Source organism: Anomalospiza imberbis, chromosome 17, assembly GCF_031753505.1.
Source record: "Anomalospiza imberbis isolate Cuckoo-Finch-1a 21T00152 chromosome 17, ASM3175350v1, whole genome shotgun sequence".
NCBI lineage: Eukaryota > Metazoa > Chordata > Aves > Passeriformes > Viduidae > Anomalospiza > Anomalospiza imberbis.
The window spans coordinates 12,965,320-12,986,903 of NC_089697.1; the positions used below are offsets into that span (position 1 = coordinate 12,965,320).

General features: G+C 43.7%; 1 protein-coding gene across 5 annotated transcripts in view; it reads right to left on the reverse strand.

The window, feature by feature from the left end:
* TSHZ2 (teashirt zinc finger homeobox 2) overlaps positions 1–21,584 on the reverse strand; it is a 208,440-nt gene that overhangs the window by 51,927 nt on the left and 134,929 nt on the right. Inside the window, exon 3 of one of the 5 annotated variants that reach the window (XM_068208061.1) lies at positions 10,406–11,910. The exons of the other annotated variants lie outside the window; for them this stretch is intronic. The gene's annotated coding sequence lies outside the window, so the exon portion shown is untranslated. Of the gene's footprint in view, positions 1–10,405; positions 11,911–21,584 lie in introns of those variants that run through there. 5 annotated transcript variants of the gene reach the window in all.

A 21,584-nucleotide genomic window follows, 5' to 3' on the forward strand; every position in this document is an offset into this window, starting at 1 on the left:
TTTGTTTCACACGAGGGGAAGTCGAGGCACATGAGAAGAATATCTCCATGATGATATTCCCATCAAAGGGAGGGGAAGAGGGTCAGAGCCACAGCTCCATTTAGCACAACTCGACTTCTTTACCAGATGAGATGAAGTTCCATAAATCAAGCTGGGGATCTGCCTAAGTTATGTTTAGGGAGTTGAATTTAATCACTCTAAGGCTTGTTTTAGTCCTGTGAATTTCAAATGCTACAACCAGCCTTTCTTCAGCATATGGAGGCCACAGAAGTTCAAAGCAAGCACATTTCAACAGGGGGGTTTCACTTTTGAGGGTTAATTTGTTGGCCAACCCCCACATTTTGCTGCTACACCACCAAATCCTACTAATACAGATGCAGCTTGTTCTGCCAAAAGAGTGATTTTAGCAGTGAAGTTTTTACTAATTCCCCAAATGAAACAAGCTTTATCAGCAAAATCACTTTGGTTTAGTACAGCCGAACCTGTGCTGAAGGTTGCACCAATATAGAAGTGCTATAAAAAAATAAAAAGAATGACAACCCTAACCAAAATTATTGTGCTGACAACAGGTTTTACTGACTTTAGGTTTCCTTTGGAAAAAATTAACCAGAAAAGTCAAGTAGGGAAAAGAGAAAGGCAAACAGGGTGGCAGGGCAGGGTAAAGAATGAAAAAAGGATTCCTTTTGGCCCAGTAGTCAAAGTATTTTCTGGAGTTCTTGCTTTGCTCTGGAAACAGCCAAACAACTTCAAAAGGCGTGTTTGTTTTGTTGAGAGATCTCAGAGATCTTTTGATATGGTGCCATGTGTCCCAGTCCTGCTCGCTCCCAGTCAGGGTGAGCCAGCTGAGGTCAGAGAAGCTCCTCCTTGGGAAAAGGACACGAGGAAAGGACCAGGCCCTTGTGCTCAGCCAGGCTTTAATCAGAGCTTAAACCCAAGCTGAGTATTTGCCAAAAGGGGCAGCAGCAGCACGCAGGAAAATCTGCCCTGCTCTTGGTTTGCAGCAGGCAGAGCCAGACAAACTCCACTCGGGTTCCCTTGGTCAGCCAAGGGGGGAACAAAACTGCAGGAACTGCAACTGCCATTAGTTTTGTTCTTTTTTCTTTTAAGTGTCTCCATTTCTCATAGAGTTTACACATTTATAGGCAGAAAAACTTTCTTTTCTGCAGAGAGCTTCCAAAATGGTCTGTGCTAAAGTTATTTCACACATATTACACTGACACTTTCCATACTATGCAAATATCAGCATCTTAACATTGGGGCATCTCCTCACTATTTGCATTTATAGCAGACTTTGGAAGATTGAATTATAAAAAAAAGAGGCTGTCTTTGAGTCATGCTTAGTCTAAACTGCTCAACGAGGTAACAGTTTTCAAAACTGCAACCATAAACCAGATAGTCCTCAAAAAAAGAAAAAAAGAAACAGCAAAGAGAAATAAAATTGTATGGACATCTTGTGCAGAGATTATTTCTTAATGTGTGGATGTAAAGTACTCAGCAGAATGGATGCTTCTGCTGCCTTTGGTTCCCACTGCAATACAAGCCATTAGAATAATTTATCACAGAAAACCTCAGACCTGAGAGGAGGGAGGGAATAGGGGCTGACGAGTGAAAAGCTCTTCTGACCTAATCTCTGCTCTTATCCCCAGGAATGAATTTCAGTGCTGAAGCTCCAGAGAACAGCAGCAAAAGTAGAAATAATTCTGGTTGATTTTCAACTCAATTTCTTGGACCTCTCTCTCCCCATTAATTGGGAATTTTGGCAGATCACACAGCCAATCAAACAGATTTTGTCACCAGTGTTATTTTGCCTTAACAGGATGTTATGGCCTCAGAAACATTCCTCATTACATAGAAAAGTGTTTCCCCTCTGGTTTAAACACTCAAATGATTGTGGATCATAAGGACATAACCCAGCAATGCTCACATGCTGCACAGACCAAGTTTCTTGTAATGCAGGCTTTTCTCAGAAATTAATTTATGACAAAGGTTGCCTGAGTTGAGTAGGAACTTTTACATCTGTTTCACGGACTAAAAAAGAAAAAGGAAGGGAGAAAAATAAGAATAAAGCCACACTGCCTTAGCAAAGCATTGCTCAGGCCAGGGTCAGACACAGCTCCCTGCAGAGGTTCCTCTTCCATTAAAAAAAAAAAAAAAAAAAAAAAAAAAGTGATTTTTTGAGCTATAAATTGCAGAAGGAAGGTAAGGATTTGAAAAAGGAAAGCAGACTCTGCTTAATTTTAAGGAAATGAACATTTTCAATAAAACTGATAGATCCTAGCCACATGTTGAACAACGTGCAGGGCCCTGCTTTTCTATGGCTACAATAAAAAAACAAAAGTGCTTTTCTGGAGACCTGTTGCAGACAATGCTCCCTTCTGGCAATGCAGCCCCCACTCCTGCTCCCTCCCACACGTGGCATGTGCCTCTGTGTGTGTTTGCAGATGCACTTCTCTCTCATTTTTATTTATTTGCCTCAACAGCGTGGGCAGAAACTGAATCCAGAGATTTTGGCTCCTTTAGCTCTGCGTTGCAGCTCTTTTATCTCATTCCTGAGCCTTCCTCACCAGGAGCTGGGATGGTGCAGCCACGTGACTTTGAGTGGAATTAGGGAAAAAAGAGAAACTCTGAACTTCAGGAGGAGACTTCACTCTGCCCATGCCTTGGGCAGCACCTCAAAAATCCCAGGGTGTCATTTCTGAGAGGCTCCAACTCTGATCCAGGCAAAGTCATTTGTAGCAAACTATTAATGGAGAACAATGGCTTGACCCAAAACTTATTAAAATAGACATCATGAAAAATATCTGGGAATTGAAAAGCAGAAGTGAACCAGTGGTAGTAGAAACAATAAAAAAGACTCTGAAAATGCCCTAAAGCCAAATACATATTTTCAAAACTGCAAGTTCTACCCATTTTTTTCTTAGGAGAAAAAAATATCTCTATGACCTTAGGGCACAACAAATATATTAGGCATAGATCATTTCTAAGCATTTTTGGCCTTTGTTAGGGAAACATCCATTTTTGCTGTTTGCAAGTACTTTTTCTGGCCACACACAAACCTCCTGCCTCACCCCAAAATGTCCTTTTGCTTCTTTCCTTATTCTTAAATGCCACAACTTTTGAAAAACACCAACATTGCAAACACTCAGGTATGAGACCAGGAGAATCCTGCAGATCTGCAGGCCCAGGACTGCACCCTGGCTGCCTCGGGCACACAGAGCCCGGGGTAGCTGTGACCCAGTGGGATGGCAGCCAGCCCTTCTCCAGCCCCTGGAAACTCGGGGAGGGCAGAGCCAAGCTCCCAAACCCTGCTCTCCACCCAGTGCCAACACAGCCACCTGGCTTTGGGCTGCCTTGGAGCATCAGCACAGCGGACCTGCCCAAAACACCACGCAGAACTACCCAAAAAGTACCTTTGGCACTTAACTCCTGCCACGCTCAGAGTTCTGATTAGCAACAAGATGAACAACGTGGGCAGAATGGCCTGAAAAACGCTGAGGTTGAAATAAGTGAAAGCCAAATCCTAAATACGTCAGAAGTTCTCAAAATGAGCCACTTCTGGTCCATTGTTTCTTCGTCACAGTCATTCATCACTCACCTTTTGGCTTTTAGGGTGAGATTCTCTGTTTTCAGCAAGGCAAGATTTTAGAAAGAACACGGTAAGGGGATTGTTGTTTCTGGGGCTGCCTCTCAGGGCTGGGGTATCCCAAATGTTCCTTCTCCTGCTAGATGGCTCTGGCAGAGGCTTTTGCACAAACCAGTCCCAAATTTCACCTCAGAAATGCTGGTTGGGTGTAACTTTGATCAGGACCAAATCACCTCTGGAAGCTTCTGTTTCCATCACAGCACATCAATGTAACAACGCCATCCCAAAAAACCCAACCTGGCTTTTTCCAGGCAAAAATCCTCATGGCTTTTCACAACACACGAGTCAATCAAACCCTTCAACAATCACACAGGCAGGAGCAACCCTACACCAACAGATTGATTGGCTCCAGCTTAAAAACCACAACAAAAAAAGGTTAAAACTGCCCAGAAGTCCCATTTAAAACAGAAAACACGATTGTCAGAGCTCAGAGTGAGACTTACCAGGGCTCCCAGCGAGGGCACCAACTCTGTTCTCCACGTGGGAAGCAGGTGCAGGATTTTTGGCTCAGCCCTTTGCCCAGGATAAATAAATTCCCAATCACACACAGAATCTTTAACAGCTGCTCAGTGAAAATCAGAGGATTTTTTAAAGGGCTATGTAAGCAAGGTAGGGAAAAGCAGCAATATTCCTAATGGGAGAGATTCCTTCTGTAAATGCCTCTCAGGAAGAGAGTGCAATATAAAGCTTTCAAATGGCCAAAACAGAAATAAACTAACACCCTATAACCACTTGAAATTGTCTTTTTAAACATTTTAAATACTGCTGATGAGCTTAAAGTGAAAGAAAACATCAGCCTTCCAAGAAAAAATACACTTTTCCAAAACCTGTTTGTCTAATAGAGAAGATGCTTCTGTAATTAAGCAATTAAGGCTCAGCAAGGCAGACGTTATTATCACATAAAGGTCATTTCAAATGAAGAGGAGCTGAAAAACACTGTTGTTGGAGAGTTTTGCGAATGATCTCCTTATGATGGGGCGGCTGCTGGTTTGTAGGGAGCCGAGAGTTACTCGTCAGAGTGTTTGGAGTGTCTTCAGCTCCCAGCCAGCCCCCGGAACAGCAGGGTCTGCTCCTGGGGCTGGCTCAGCCCCCGCTGGACTCTGAGTCCCTCCTTGCCCTTCCCGGGTGAATCGGAGCCAAGCCCAGGGAGCCAGGCTGGGTTTAACCCGTGGAGGTGACAGGGCAGTGAGTGCAGTCACCGAGCTCTGGATCCATCCCCCAGGTGCTGTTAGTGCTGAGTGCCCGTGGGGATGCTGGAACCCTCAAGTGCAGCAAATCTCTCATCGTTCCACAGAGAGCAAACAGAAAAGGGGATCTGAACAGGTTCAGCTAGGTCTGATGTGATAATTAATGTCCAGTGAGGGATTTGGGGGAAAGAGGAGGGACGAAACATAAAAACAATTTCCACCTTTATTTTAAGTTCTTTTGACAGATGGGAATATTTTCTGTTATGCTACTTGTGGTTTGGGTAATGAGATTAGGCCTTGCATAGCAGAAAGCAGAATTAACTTTGTTTACTTGAAGTGACACCGTCAGCTTGGAAAATCACATTTCCATCTGAAATGCAGTGCCTACTATCATTACAAATAACCCTTGAGATCATGATAACTAAAGGAGATTAGAGATGAAAAGAACATGTTTCTCCCTCTCTGTCTTTTTATTTTTTTAGATATACTCGGTTCACACTGTGCAGCTGAGAGCACTCCCTGCAGCAGAGTCCCCACATCTCCCTGTCCCTCCCTGTCCCCTGCACTGCTCAAGGTGCAGGAGGGAGCAGCAGGCTGGGGGTGAGAGCCCAGCTGGTCTCAGGCATCCTGAAAAAATACCTCCCTAAAAGCAATTGGTGAGGCAGGAAAAACAAACAAACAAACAAACAAAAAAACAACAACATAGCAGGACTTTAAAATGCATTTAGCATTGGGTATACACCAAAATTAAAATTTTAAAAAATGAAGACTGGAATTTGTAGAGGCTGGCTGATTATGAAAGTCCCTTAGCACTGGCCCCTGAGTGACTTCCACGGGAAGGGATCTAAAACCCTGGGTGTCATCAGCTGCTGCATCACACACAGGTGACAGGATGGATCCTTGGGAAGCCAAGGAGAAGAGGGAAAGGCTTTACAACAGGATATTTCCTCAATAACCAGCTGAAGCACTGAATGTGCAGGTGTTAAATGAGCAGGCTTGCACACCCACCAGGGAAAACTGACAGGGGAAGGGGCGTCCTGCGTCCTCTCTGCTGTTCCTACAAAAACCATCCTGGGCTGGGTGGCAATAACCACAGAAAGAGCTGGTGATGAGGACCCCGAGGCTGTTCCTGGTGCTTCTCCCTCCCCTGGCAGCCAAAGCCAAGCACGGGACTGGTGCTCGTGGTGTTTGCTGTGCTGTGACCTGCAGTGTTCACACAGCGAGGAAATGCCTCCTCTCTGGCACAGTCACTGCTGCTTCGCGTCAGCAAGAGTGACAGGTAAAGAGAAAAATCTGGGCCCAGCACAGAGATGGATCCAAAATACATAAATAACCAATTAAGAGAAAATATTAATAAAAATATTGTAACAGATCCCAATCTGCTGCTGAGTACCAATTGCCAGTAATAATCTCTATGGTAACTGAACTCTCTTTGGCCTCTCTCTGTATGCAACTAGTATTTTATGTTTTGGGTTTTTTTTTTTCCTTCCCCTATTTTCATGGAAAGTTTTCAAAACTGGTTTAAATATTATGATATTTTCCTCTTCAAGTGCTAACTGGGAGAAGTACTGACTTTGTGTCAGTCTCTAAGCAGATTTTCCCTTTCTTACGTGACTGCCTTAGAGGTGACTTTTGGGAGGCCACTGACTGGAAGTTCTGTTCAGACACAAAACAGGTGAGGGAGGTTTTCCAAATCTAAGAGGTTATAATATTGCCCAGGAACAGATAAACTGATTGGGAAGAAAGAAAAAATATACGATGTAAAGATGTTGCTTTCGGTAGCTGGGGAAACTCTACCATTTTTTGGTTTTGATTGTTGCCTGGCTGCACTTGGCTCTTCTCGCCAGCTGCTCTCTTGTCATCCCAGCAGCACTTCTGGCCTCTGGGTGTTCCCCTTTCCCAGCCTGCTCCTGCTTTGGCTACTGGATCCAAAGGAAGGCATCACCTTTGGAAGCAGCATCACTCAGCAAATATTTGTTGTGTTACATCCCAGATAAGCAGGAAGGTTTGAAGGGAGGACACACAGGATCCTGTGAATGCTGTTCCCATGTGCACCTGTAGCAGCCCGGGGTTTTTTTCAACTTCTCCTCACTATAGCACAAATAATTTTAACCCAATTTTACAGTGGAAGTATCAGACCTTTATCCAGTCTGGCTTTTTTAACTGTAGCTCAGTTATGGCAAAAGATCCCAAACAAGAGAGTTTGGAATTAGATGTGACCTCTGAGTGGAGATGATCTTGAATTCCATTTTGAAAGGCTTCAGAAAGGGCCAAGTGAGCAGCGCTCTCTCTTTGCCTTTAAAGTTCAGGTTTCTTTTTAGAGACAGAGAATATTTAGGTGCTGAAGGATCATGTAAAATCCCTGTGGAAGTTCATGTTTGGAGGTGCTGAATAAATCAGAGCCATTCTGCAACTCCTGCTCCTTTATACAACAGCCCAAACCAAGACCTTGGAGCTGAAGTTGTGGAGTGGTCTGGAAAGATGGAGCTGGATTCAGATCCAGATCTGAATTTCCTAGTGGTTGCCTGTATTCCATCTGTTTGTATTTGGATGTCTCTTAGGATATAAGCAGCAGTTCTGGAGTGTCACACATGAATAAAGTGGATAATTATAAAATTAAAAGATATAACGTGCTTCTAAGGGAGATAAGACTACAATTAAAGAGTATAAACAAAGCTGAGTCTGATGTTCAGACTGATATATTTATTCATTAAATGTAATAACATAAACAAGACTATTAACTGTCATATTTTAATGATACTGTACCCTGCAAAACGTACTCAGGAAAAAGTCCTATTGACTTCAATAGCAATGCCACATAAATTTAAATCATGGCTGCAGTAAAACAAAATGTCATTGTTCTTACTGAAGATTATTTGTTGTAAATACCCCAAAATGTTAAAAAAACACAAACCTGTAACTCACTGAACTGAGGCTGAGCTCAAATGTTTTACCTGTAAATCTGAAGAAAGCCAGTAGGCAATGCAGAAACCTGTTCCCCAGATAACTGAAATTCAGTATTCCCAAGAGGGGAAAACAGCCAGGCAAAGCTGCTGTCTATCCCATGTCTTTCTGGAAGGCACTGGACATATTTTTGCCCAGGAGATGGCAAAAATTGGGCAAATGTCACTTCATATCAGCAGTGTTAAGATCAGATTTTGACCTTTTAAAATATTGTTAACAGTCAGCAAGAGAGGAAGCCTTACAGCAAAAATTTATATCTGGAAAATATGCAATAACTTGCTTGGGGTATGTAAAAAGCCAGTCTGGAAGGAGAAAAAGGGTATCAAGAATTCTCCCTTGCTGCAACAGCATCAGTGCCAAGAAGATGTAAAATGGGACCACGTGGAGTCACAACAATTCATCCCCCTTTGCATCCCCTGCTCATCCGGGGCACCAGGCAGGGCAGAGGCAGCTCTGGTGTGAACAGCACAAACAGAGGTGACCTTCCAAGGGGCCTCAGCCCAAATCTGTGACCTGCACTGAACTGTGAATGATGATGTCAAATGTTTGCTCGCAGAATTAAATTCCCTGGCGTTCGCCGCACGCTCAGCGTCACTTGAAGTGCCGCGAAAACGAGCGCTCACTGTGCCATGACAAAGGCCATTGGTTGCCTCTTTACTGAGCCTGATACATATGGTGAAAACATATTGACTAATTACTTGCCATTTTCAAAAACTGAAACCACTCCAAAGCCAGGCCCAGGGTAATAGAACAAGATAGAGAACAGAGAATAAGGACTGGGAGAACGGGGAGGGGGAAGAGCCCAACTCGGTGGCTGCTCATCCCTTATTCAACATCTGCTTTGAAATATGCAGAGGAACAACATCTCCCTGCTCCAAACTGCTTAGTGAAAACTGGGAAATTAATGCACCTGATTAGTACAGCTGTTCAAAACAGAGACTGGCTCAAGTTCACAGACAGAATGAGACCCAGCCTGCTCTCACACAGGAGCACCACAAGGCTGGGATTCAGCTCAGTTTCCCATTTTTCCAGGATTCTGGGAAGTGCCCCAGAGAGGCAGGGAGAGCCCTGGGCCGTGGTGATGAAGCACTTTGAAGGAGATGCATTAAAGGGGGGATGGATTGAAGGGGTCGGTGTGGAGAGCGAGTCACTGAGACACAATTCCCATTTTGGCTTTCCAAACACAAGCAGTCCCTCCCAGCACAGCCCCTGACAGGATCCCCCAGCACAGCCTTCACAGGAGCCTTTTTAGTGCCACCTCACTCCCAACACCTTCGAGCCCTGACAAACCAGTCCACTCAGCTGATGAGGAATCCTCCCTAAGTAGTGGGACGAACGTTTGACAAGTTAATTTCAAGGTAGCTCATGGAGTAGAAACAACGGAGAGCTACACAACTGTAAAAAAAGAGAAATGTTGCTGGATAAATTCTGCCAGTAATGGATGTGTTACAGAAAATACACTTAAAATTCAAGCTCTTTGTATTAGAAGACAGGCTCTTTGGTTTCGAAGTAGGAATTGTGAGGGCTCTCTGGAGCTGGGGTTAACAGGAGTACAATTACTGCTTTTAGAGTTTTATGATTATGAAACTTATGCTGCTGTATCCCCAATTTAGCAATAATAGGAAATGCTACAGATGACTTTTAAAAAATCAAGACAATTTATATAGGAAAAAAAATCAATAATTATTCCCTTTTATTTTTCCTTTAAATCATCCAGATAATAGAAATCAGAGACCTGAATAGGATGCCTAAAGTTAATGGCATTATTAGACAGAGAAATAGAAAGAGTGATCAAAAGTTTGACCCATTTACCAAAAAGTTCACAGTATGTAGAATCTTGATATTCTACCAGTTGTTATTTTTTTTGTAATTCAAGATAACTCTCAAACCATGTTTGGAGGTTAGATGTAGTCTTGAGCAGAGACTCAGAGCAATTCTCTATTACATTTCTATTATATGAGAGAGAGTTGCTATTTCAGAAAGACATAGATAATCTGATATATTTCATAAAAGTTTCAGAAGAAGTTTCATTTTCCAGCTTATAAACTAAAAATAAAACGCTTGAAATGATTCATTTTTCCTTTAAGGCAACTGTGGAGCCTGAGTTGATAACACCACTGGTCAAGTCCTAGTAAAACTCTTGGAAGAATTCCCAGCATTTTGAACAGGACCAGATATTGTTCATATTGTTTTTCATTCCTGTTCTAAGGTAAAACCTTGGGTAGATCATCACAATTTTGCCCCTGTTGCATAAATCTGAAGGTTTAACAGACTGGCTGTTCTCCAGGGAGTGGAGAGAACTTTGTTCCATTGACTTTTTAACAGGAGTTTGCAAACCTTCAAATCCTGCAGGTGTGAAAGCTGCTTTCCCTGCTCTGCTGGAGTTCCACCTCAACTTTCCCCAGAGGCGTGGGGAAGCAGCTCAATTCTAAATGAAAGCAATGAACAGAAATCCTATTTTTTCCCCGCCACGTTTTGTTCAAGTCATTCCCAGAGCAGTGGAGCCTTCCCTGGGCAGCTGAGGAGCCGCTCCCTCTGTCCTGGGGAAGCAAGAACGATCCTACAGAAGGTGATATCAACTTCTTTTAATGCCTTTATTCTTTCCAAACAGGTTTTGTTTAAACTTCCTGGCAGTTTCCCAGCAGTGTGCACCCTGACGGAGCCCTGAGTGCCGTGCGGGAGGGAAAAGGGAGCTGGGATAACACATGAGAAGTTCCTTTGGATGCTCCGTTCCCTCCTGGAGCATCCACAATTTTCGTGGTGTTTAATCCTCGGTACAGCCTTCGCTGTCTTGTCTGTGGAACTGCTCAGCGCAGCCAACTCAGGGAGTGCCCGCCTTGCCTGAGAGTGGCACACAATGGGCTGGGAATGCCCGAGATGCTTCCCGCTCCTGCTTTTCCTATCGCTGAGCACAACCCATCACTCGTGTCACAAGCAGGGCTGGGAGGAAAGGCCAGTGCATTAAGACAGCACATAATTGTCATCTCTGAGTTTCTGACATTAATCGCTTTACTTAAAGAAGCCAGTGGAATGTTTTGGTTTTTTTGGTCCCCCCCACCTCAAGTGACAACACCCAGGAGATAGTCTGGGTAAAAAAATTATAAAAATAAATTTAAAAAAAAAAAAGACTCAAAATTTTTTGCTAATTAAAAGTAATGTGTTTTCCCATTTTTTGGCAATTTGATAACACAAAACACTTACTTGGGGGCCACAGGGGGAAACAAACTGAGACGGATAAAAAATGTTTTGTGTTCATCCAAGCAAGACTATGTTAATGCACATTATCCCATTAATGCACATCAACATCGGGAATAAGCGCGCCAATGCAAGCAAGAAGCATACACTTATCATCATTTGATAACATGTTTAATGACAGATTGACGGTTGATTTGCAAATGTGAACTGGCATCAATGTTGCTAACTTCAGCTTCTGCCGCCTCCTCTGCTATGCCAGCATATTTATGTGCATAATTTGATTTCGCAGCCACACTGTTAGTACATTTTTAATATTAACTATGCAAGAACAGACAGCCGAACTTAAGTTGCACTGATGGTTTGAGTTCATTAGATTGAAAAAGATGGGCAATGCTGACAAAGATGGAGATGGCAGCACAACATCAAAGAGGCAACACTTAACAAACACACTCCATTTTGAACAAACCGAACTAACACATTTCATGTTGTCGGCTGCAGCAGAGCCCTTATGTACAACAGCAAGGAAAAAATATGCTCCTGCCCTGGGCATGCTGACAGCAGCTCTGCGAGAAGCTCAGCAGGCCCCTGGCCACAGAGCTGTGAGATATTTCACTCATCCTCTGCAGGTAAAGGGCTGATTCGGAGCTGATGGCCGAGTGACAACAGCAGAACTCAGCGCTGGAGCTGCTCCTGATTTACACTGGGGCGAGGCAGAGCCCGTCCCCATCTCCTCCCAGCGCTGGCTTTCCACAGCTGGGACTCTTTATGATGAATAATAAAGAGATTTTGCTGAGAGCTCTTGCACGAGCAGAACTGAAGCTCAGAGCTCCAGGGCCGTGAGGGGTGGGATGTCCTTCCCGTGTCATGGACACTCCTGGTGACTGCCTCTCCTTTGGTGAGCCTGGGCAATTCAGTTCTGCTCTGGAGAGAACACGTAGCAATGAGCTGGGAGGAGAATATTTCATCCTCTGCTCACATTAATGTCTGAGCATATACTGCATCTAGTATGAATTTGCTTGTTGTGCTGCAATATATAATAAATTCGAGGCAGTAGCTTTATGGTGCACGTTGCAATTTTCAATTTTATGCTACAAACTGACCATCCGCAGGATTCTGACCGTATAACCCGAGCCACTCCGTGCAGATGTAACATCAGCACCTCTGAAGCACAGGCAAACCATGATTTAGACACACAATTAGATGGACCAGGTCCTCAACAATTCTCAGCTGCCTGAATTACTGCTGAACAGCCTAATAAACATAGAGCACACAGGCCCCTGCTCTGCAGAGCTTTTAAGAATGTTCTTAAGTTTGTCCCTAATCAGCAAAACTCTCACAATTGCTGTTACTCAGAGATTACTCCTGGACCAGAATCCTGTGGTGCCTGGACCCCCGTGGAGTACTGGACAAGGCCAGGGTCATTAGGAAGCTGTGACTGAATAATCAGCATAAAGTGTTGATTATTGAATTTAATCCTGGAAACACTTGCCAGGGTGGGACACCAAGCAAGGGAGCAGGAAAGGACCTTCATCAATCTTGACCAGGCAGCAGCAGGAGGATTCCTGGTACCCCTGTCCTGCTGGCAGCTCCTGAGCAAATGCCTCCTGCCAGGATGCTGCCCTGGTCCAGCTGGAAATACTGCTTCTTTTATTGTCTGCCGTGAAAGAAACCCAAAGCTTTCATTTCAGTAAAACCTCTTGTGGAGGTCTGTGCTCTTTTTGCACAGAGACCTGCATTGCAGGGAGAACTAATCCTAACTCCTGGACATTTAGCTCAAGAAGCTGTTAAGAGCTGCAGTGGCTGGTGCTGTAGAGACCCCCAAAAAGAGGAATATCTGAGCAATACCCTGGACACCCCTGGCACGTGTGTAGTTGGCTATTTTAGAATCTGTTGGTGCATTAGGGCCCAAACCCCACAGCAGACACAGTGCTGTGAAGGTGCTGTACTGATCCTCCTGCAAGAGGATCTCTCAGAAAGGCACCAAATCATTTCCACCAACACAGGGCACCAGGTAGATCTTGCTCATCCTAGTGCGGACTCAAGAGTTCTTGGAAGCTTTCTAAAGAGTGAAAGAACTGGAAAAAAATAAAGGGCCAGCAGAGACAAGCGCAAGAATGAGGCCATGCTCAGTTTATTTTGTTGTCTTTTAAGATAACACCAGATTATCAGTGGGCGGCTCAGAGAGGCACAGGAGCAGCAGGGTGAGCCCTGTGAGCTGAGCAGCAGAGGAGGAGCTGGTCAGCCCCTATCCAGCCCCAATAACTGTCCTGCTACCAGCCTCTGCTGCCTCCTCCTCACCGGGGCTGGAGCCACACCTGCGAATAAAGTAATTGGGAAGGAAACCTCATCCCAGGGAGAGGAGCTGTGGTCACTGCTCCCTCAGGGTGGTGGCACAGCCAAAGGGACAAGAGCTGTCTGCAGCTGTGGGGAGGCTGCCCGGCCCAGCCCTGGCCCAGCACGACCCTGATGTTCTGCTGGCACTGCAGGGAGGGCTCTGCAAGAGTTCCCAGCTCTGCATTTTCCCTCAGGACTGCCCCAGCTGCTGCTGTGCCTGTGCACTCCCAGCACTGGCTGTGGGGAGCTGCAGAGGACAGAGTGAGTGTGACACAGTTGGAGGGACCATTCCTTTTCTCAAGTCACAATTATCTCTGCTACCACATTTGTGTCCTCGCTCTTGTCTCAATTTAAGTAAGTTACAATTCTCCCACTCTTGTTACTGAGTAGATGCAGATGCCACTTTGTTCCGTGTGATTTATAGCTAGTAGCTAATGTTCAGTTATAATTCCCCATTTTAGACATGAAAAATAGCCTGTAATGCTCAACACAAGGGCCTCTCAACAATGATATATAATTTAAAAATTAACACGAGGACAGAGGAGCCACAGGATTTTGAACTAGGGACTCTCTCATTCAAAGGTTAAATCTCTACAAGGTGAGCTAAAGGAATTAGTTGAGTTATTAAGTAAATGCCTCTGTTCTATTTTCCCAGCACATTAGCTGTTGCAGCCTTTTCCAGTTCAGTTGTGTTCCGCCCCAGCATGTTCAAAGTGCAAATGCTCATGGCACTGTGTTCACACATTTGCTTTTTTTCAATGTCAAACAAACTGGAGCTGTTGAGAGCCAAAGGTCAAAGTGGAGGGTCCTTAAGGAAATCTCCTGGGAAATGATGTGATTGCTCTCGTGTCTTTATTGTGTATAAAATCAGGCTTCATACGTGGCTCATCCTTTCCAAGCATCTTAAAGCTATAAATGAGTCATGACTCATTCCTGCAACACCTAAGTTATGTAAGTGGTCTTGCTAATTTACTGGAATATCTTGCATAACTAATCATTTCCAGGATCAAACTCTGAGGCCTCAGCAACCTCTGAGCTATGAAGAGCTCCTTCAGGAACAGAGATGTTAAATCCCAACCTCACACGGTGAGGCAAAAGCAGAACAGGGGACAGAACCTGCATGACCCCACTGCTTCTGCCAAACTCAAGCCATAAACTCCTCTTTTGGCAAAGCTCAGCAACTCAGAAAACTCAGGGAGTGTGGAGAGGGAAAAGAGCTTGGCTCTGGAGAGGTTTGGGAGGTGGCATTCCTTTCCTGCCTGCTTTCTGTTCCCAGTGAGGTGCAGCTCATCTCCTCGGTGTCTCCTGCTGCACTTTGCTTAATGGTCTCACTCCAGCATCAAATGTTATATTTATGGATTACAAATTTATTGACATTTGACATTTGCATCAGCTTTCACCTGATCAACAGGAGCTCCGACTGCCAAAGGGAGTTATTATGGAAGATTTCAACAGCCATGGGAATGCCAAAAATGTCATTAAATCATATCAGAAAAACAATGTGTTCATAGCATTCATACATTTATTCTTGCCAGTAAATCTTCTGGTTGATGCTTGGACCACCTACTGATGATACTCAAAGAAAAGGAGAAACGGAGAATCGAAGAGATGAATTAAATTAAAACCAAATGACATGATGCCTGGCACAGTGGGATCTTTAATTTTCTACTCTATGAATCCAGAATAAGCAAAAAAAGCAAAACAAAGCACAGTGGCTTGACTTTCTCTGAGTGAATTCCCTCCATACAGGCAGGGCTTAACTAAATAATCCTGAGTAATGTGTGCACCCCACATTATTGCATGAGATTTGTATGTGGGAGGTGCGGGATTCAGAAAACATATGGCACATGGAAAACAAATGACAGGGTGTGCTTTTACACTCGTGCTGGCTATACTTATCACTCTTGTTGATATTTTTTTCCAGACGTGAAATATGAACGTAGGAACTTTCACCTTAATCTCATCGGAAAAATACCCAGTTATTTTTTTGTGCATTTGTGATTTACAGGAGGCCGCCACATAATTCCTGGGAGTACAGACAATGTTATAAAAAACACTGATCAAATAAACACAATTACCTCCCTCATAGTTTTTGCCTTGGATGACAAACCTGGGTCTTGCACCATAAGAACAGCAAGGCCAACAGATGGAATTAGGGAGGGAAGTGAGTTGCTGGCCTGGGAGCCCACCCACAGCTTGTCTGTGCCTGACCAGTGCAGGGTGAGCTCCACTGGAGGCTGATCCTGAGCTGAGCGAGCACGAAGGCAGTTTTGAGTTTGAGTTGTCTGGTGGAAGAGCAGCGTGTTCACCTCACACAAACACAGGCAGAAACAGGCATGGTCATATCCCAGAGGGAATCTTCTGTGGTGTGCCTGGGATGTTGATGAAGAGGTGGGAAAAAGGAAATGGCAGCATCTTTAACGTAAGGAAAGTGGGCAGCCACGAGGACACAGCTCCAGATAGATGCCAGCAGCTTGTCTTGGCCCCCCAAAAGAGTTGGTGTGGTGTAGCCACTGCTGTGCTTGGAGCACTGACAGCAGAGGTGGAATGAAGAGTGGTAAAGGCACTCAGGGAACGGGGCAGAAATGTTCTCCCAGGCTTTGGCTGGAAGCAAGACAGAGGTGGATCTGGATGGAGATATTGATGGGCTGCCACACCAGGGCACCACTGAATGGGCTGGGGCAGACACCCCCAGGCCACCTTGTGGTTCGTGCTACAAACTTGGGGGAGTCAGAAATGGGGAATGTTGGTGAGTTTTCATTAAATGACCGAAACCAGCAGTTTCACACTGGAGTTGGAGCAGCTCTCCCAGAGGAGAGGACAAACCCACCCTGTCTGCACAGAGTGCAGTGAGCATCCGTTGGCTCTGAGCCCTGGGATCCTCTGCAGTTCAGGCTTCCCCAAAGGAGGAATTCTTCTCCTTCTTCCACGCCCCCTCTGCTGTGGAACAGCACGGAGCAAACGGTCCCGGCTGGCCCGAGGTCAGGCTGGTGAAGGGAGGCAGAACCTGCCCTGCACAGACCACTCTGAGCTTGGGCTGACACAGCTGCTGCAGGAGGCGGAGTGCAGGGGAACAACCACATCAAAGCCACTCCAGCCACCTCTCCTTTCCTTTCAAAAATGTCACTGCAGCACCTGCCGCTTTCTGAAACAATGTTTATCATTGCTCTTCGATTGTCTGGGACAATAAATGGTTAGAAATGAGCATATATCACCAGGAAATCTCTGCCTGCCCCTTCCCCCAAGCAGTGTCATAAAAACGTACAAATTCACATTAATAATGAAGTGCATTTCCCCGAGAAGCCACTGTGTATCTCAGGGAGAGCAGGCAAGGTGGCAGTTGCTGCAGAGTTTCCTATTAAAGAGCAGAGCAAATACTCATAAATCTGATGAGGGGCCAAAGCACATGTTAGGGCTGTCTCCCTCTTAATGGAACCTTTTCTGAAATGAAAAAAATATATATCTTGATACATTCAGGGTATTCATTAGACATGACAACCTCCTCCACTCCCCATGGCTCCCTCCCCTCCTCCTGCATGGGCTGACCCCTGGCAGAAGAGCTGAGTGCTGGCAGGGAGGGATTTTGGAGGGGAGGAGGGACTGTTTGCTTTTAATAAAGGAATTGTGTAAATTTACTACAGTGGACAAGTTCCCTCGTGTCCCTGTGTGTCCCTCCTTCCCTCACTGCAGCCATTCCCAGTGTGTGCCCCTCTTGGGTGATCTGCCATTCCCCACAGCCAGTCTGTCTGTCCATCCAGGGAATGGGAGCAAACAGAGCCAACGCTGCTGCCCGGAGCAGGATCCCTGTGGCAGGAGAGCTCTCCTGCCCCCTCACACCTTGGAGGGCTCGGCCAACTCCTTCTCCAGGATTCTCCAGGCAGGGGAGGCAGCAGGGTGAGGATCAGCCCCCCAGGCTCTCTCAGGGCTGGGATTTTGCTGCCTGGTGTTGTGTTTGGTGTTATCCCAGCTGGACACCCAGGGTGTGCTGCCCCTGTGGAGGGTGAGATGCTCTTGGAGAAGAACCACAGTCCCATGGAAGCCAGAGCTCTGTGCTGGGGGGTGTGTGCCACCTCATTCCCCCTCCGGCAGGGAGGCTCCTGGGCTGGAGCTGCACTGCTGCAAATCCTGCTTGCATTTCTGTGGGACCCACTGAAAGGCCTGATCCCTCCTCTCAACAGACCCTGCCTGGATGCACAAACACACCCAGCTCCAAACTGAGATGGGAAGAGACGGCAGAACGAGGCCTGAAGACTACAGCTTAATAATCATGAATTATCTGTTCATTATCCCAATAAATAGTGAAAAATCTCTTCCTCCTTTCCTCCTCCCATAAAGCTGTATCTATAATTTTCCTCATTTTCCATCTGTGCTCCATCATATTTGCACTGAGTGATCATCCTGCTAAATGACATTATTTTCATTGAAAGGTGCTTTGGAGGGCTGGATACTGTTCACGTCTTTTCCTTTGGTTATTGATCTTTGTGATTCGATTGCTGAGGTGTAAAATGTATAAATAAGACTCAGGTACCCTTCCTTTGAAATCTCACCTGGTAAAAATGTTCTGCTATAGATTATGAAGGCTGTAGCATTTAATAATATCAGGCACAGCAAGGAGAAGGCAAGATTTTGATGTCCTTATGAATAGTGAATGCTGGAGGAGGCTGGCACTGTTCAAGGTCAGTTAAAATCTGGTTGAAAGTTGCTGTTTCTTTGTGAGCACAGGAGTTCCTGCCTTGGAACTGCCACATGCAATGTGTTTGTACAGAGCCCAGGAACAATGTGGGTTGACCCAGCGGGTTGGAAGCTCAAATGCAATGTTAAATAATACTGATCTTAATAGCAACCTGTAAAACCTGTAAAACCTTCCTAAAAAGCCAGGAAATCTGCACGGATCCATCGGTGCTGCCGCAGTCTGATGGATCTTCTGGCCTGACCCTGCTCTCAGGGAAGCCAAGAACACACCATTATTGTGTTTACAAGGATGATGGCTAGATTGAAAAAATGCTATCCAGGGAAATTTTTGAAGATTTAAAAACGCTCAATTAAAAAAAAAAAAAAAGAATCTGGATCTACCACTTCAGGGAAACGGTGATAAATTTCAAAGGATTAAGGGAACTGAGGCTTCACCAGGACAGGATTATTGTGAGGAAGGGCTGATGGTTTGGAGGTAGTTCCTTGCTTCAGCAGGATTTTGCTTCAGCAAAAAGGCCAACTTGTTTCTTTTCCTAGCACTGTCTCCTCACATTCAATTTTACCCATTTATCCCAACAAAAATCTATTTTAAAATGGAACTTCCCCACAGACTTTTTTTTCCCATTGAGAAGCCATCATTTTCCAAAAAGATATTGGCATGAAAATCCCATTTGAATGGGATAATCAAGACTTCCATGGGATGAACCTTCTTTTTCTGGCTGATGACATGAGGAGCAGAACCCTTGGTTTTGCTGGTAAATTTTGCTTACAAAATTGTGGTGACACCACTGCAGGCAGGCACATCCCAGCATGTCCAATTCTCCTGGAAGGAAATCTCAGTTTCTAATATTTATTGCTAAGAAGAAATGAAAGTTGAAGAGCAAGCTAAATTCTCTAAAACAGAATTTTGGACCACTGATTCACACAATTGTCCTTGACCATGTAACAGCCATATTGGCTACAAGTGGAACATGATCAGAGCAGCTCCTACTGCTTCAGAGAGATGAGAAAATAAAATCCAGAGAAGAAAAAAAAAATGTCTATTTTGGTATACTTAACACATACAGTTATCTACATGTCCTATATATCATTTAACAAATTGCTTTGCAATTCTTACAGGGCGTGGTATAATGACTGATTTAAAATCACTGCATTGCTTAAACTGCATTGTTCTTCATCAAGTTGAGTCATTTTTATGTGAAGTGTCAAGCTCTCTAACAAATAACTGCTGCCAGACAAATCAAGTTCCTCATCTTAAAGCTACGGCTAAATAGTTTATAGCTTTAATCTGCTCACTGAGGTGTGCAGTCTATGACAGTAATTATAAATGCAAGGAGAAATTATAGCTGAATGCTTTAACTGCATTAGGAGCCATTTGATGAACAATCATGATTGCCTGCTCATTTTCAACAATAGAGGGCAAGTTAGTGTCAGTGCATTAGAGGATTTTCAGTTCTGCTCTGCTCTTTCTTCCATTTACCACAGAATGTCAGTTGTCTCCTATAAAGTAGAAAAAAAAAAGCGCCGCAGAAGCTTTAAACTTGATGGTTAAAAAAAGACAAAGGAGGAAACAGAGAGAAAAACTGTTTATCATTATGACTCTTTTTTTTTTTTGTTTTGCAGCAACCTTACTTTCAAATTAGTTCATCTCAGGTAGCTGCCTGTTCACTTATCAGGGTCTTTTGAAACAGAAATCTCCCCAGTCAGGTCGGTTAATTTGACTTTATGGAGATTTATTTCTATCAAAAGTTGTAGCCAAGGCCACAGAGAGCCTCAATTAGTGACCAGTTCCAAGGCAATCCCACCTGGCTCTAAAGTGAGAAATACAATTCTGCCCTGCCTTTTTCCTCAGAACAACATAAAAATTCTAATTCAGTTGAAGAAATGAACAAACGTTCTTCAAGGTACAAGTCAACATACAAATTACTTCTAATTAAAGCCATGTTTCCTAATGTTCATGGGTTTTCTATGAAGAATAGCAATAAAAACAAATTTGAAGTGGGTTAAATGAAAGAGAATAGAGATGTCTGATTGTTGTATATTACACATAATCTTACTTTATATTACTAAACCCATATCACTTAGAAGAATTCAGAAAAACACCAAAGATGACTATAAAAGATATATATATATATCTTTTTACATTAAAGAAGAATTTATAGCAAATTTCTTATAAACAGTCTCACAGAGGTCTTAAAAATAAATCCATACCCATAACACATTTTTCTACAGTACTAACCCAGATTATTCATTTATATTTTTAATGATAGCTAACATTTGACAATATAACCTCTGCTAGTAAATGCCATTGAAATATAAAGTACTTTATGTATTTCTATACTTCAAGTACTCTTTCTACTGTTTTATTTCCATTTATTTCAATCTATATTCTCTATTTTTATGCCTATTTCACTGCAATATTGCCTGCAAGAAGGAAACACAAATGCATGTGTGTGTTTTAAGGATCTCAGCTTTATATTTCTCCTTTCTAAATACTCTGTTCCCCTCTGTTATTATTCAAATGTATACTGGATCTTAAAAATAACATGGTAAGTGTAAGTAAACTCTGAAAATCCCTGTTATTTGATTTAGTCTCCTTGCAGATTTCTGAAGAATCCATATGAATAAACTCTGGCCTCCCCACTCCCAACCTCGTCAGAACTTCAGGGAGGCTTTCGGCTCCAAAACTGTAATAAAATCTTTACAATGCCATCCCAAATACCCCATCATTTCAGACAATTTGTGCTATCATGCATACCAACTGAAATTATAGCTCCAGATAACAGTGCTATCACTCTGTCATTGCAATTTAAATATATTTTTTCAAAGGTAAGATACAACCTGCATCTTGATATAAATTAGAAATGGATGAGTATTACGAGGACAGCAATTTCTCGGCATCCAGAGGCAGGAAGGACAGTCCCTTATTTATGTAGTTACACATCACCTGAATAATATGTCTCTGTGCAGGTTATTACAATGCAGAAAACACTTTTTTTTTTCCCCTTGGAGATTTTTTTTCTCCCCCCTTTGTATTTGTTCCTCCAATCCTCAGCAACAGTAACGTGTTTACAAAGGTGGGTGTTTGGTTTGCCTCTGAGTAATAACACGGTGCTTTCAAGACCAAATCTGAAACATTTGTCACACATTAAGCCATGAATGTGCCAAAATAACTGTTGTATTAATATATCTGGCAGATAGCTTTTGTTTGATAGTCCCCAAATTATTGGTTTGCTCTGATATCTCTTGTGTGAAAACTGTGAATGGCAGAGTCTTAATAATCATTAAGTGGTGGGGAAGGAAACAAAGTATGGGATGTTTATCCCTACCCAGTCTCTCAGGGGTGTTGATTTGGAGTGGTCAGGTAAACAAGAAACATTCTAATGTTGGGTTAAAGTGCCCAAATAGATACTTTAGGGTATTAGCCCTATTTAGAAAACAAACTCCTTAGGAGTGAGATGGAATTTTCCTGGCTAAAATATGCAGGCAGCATTAATCTCCTCCGATGCAGACAGCACGTACAAGATGTATGCAAAACTTAAATCTTACTGCACTTGAATGCTGACATT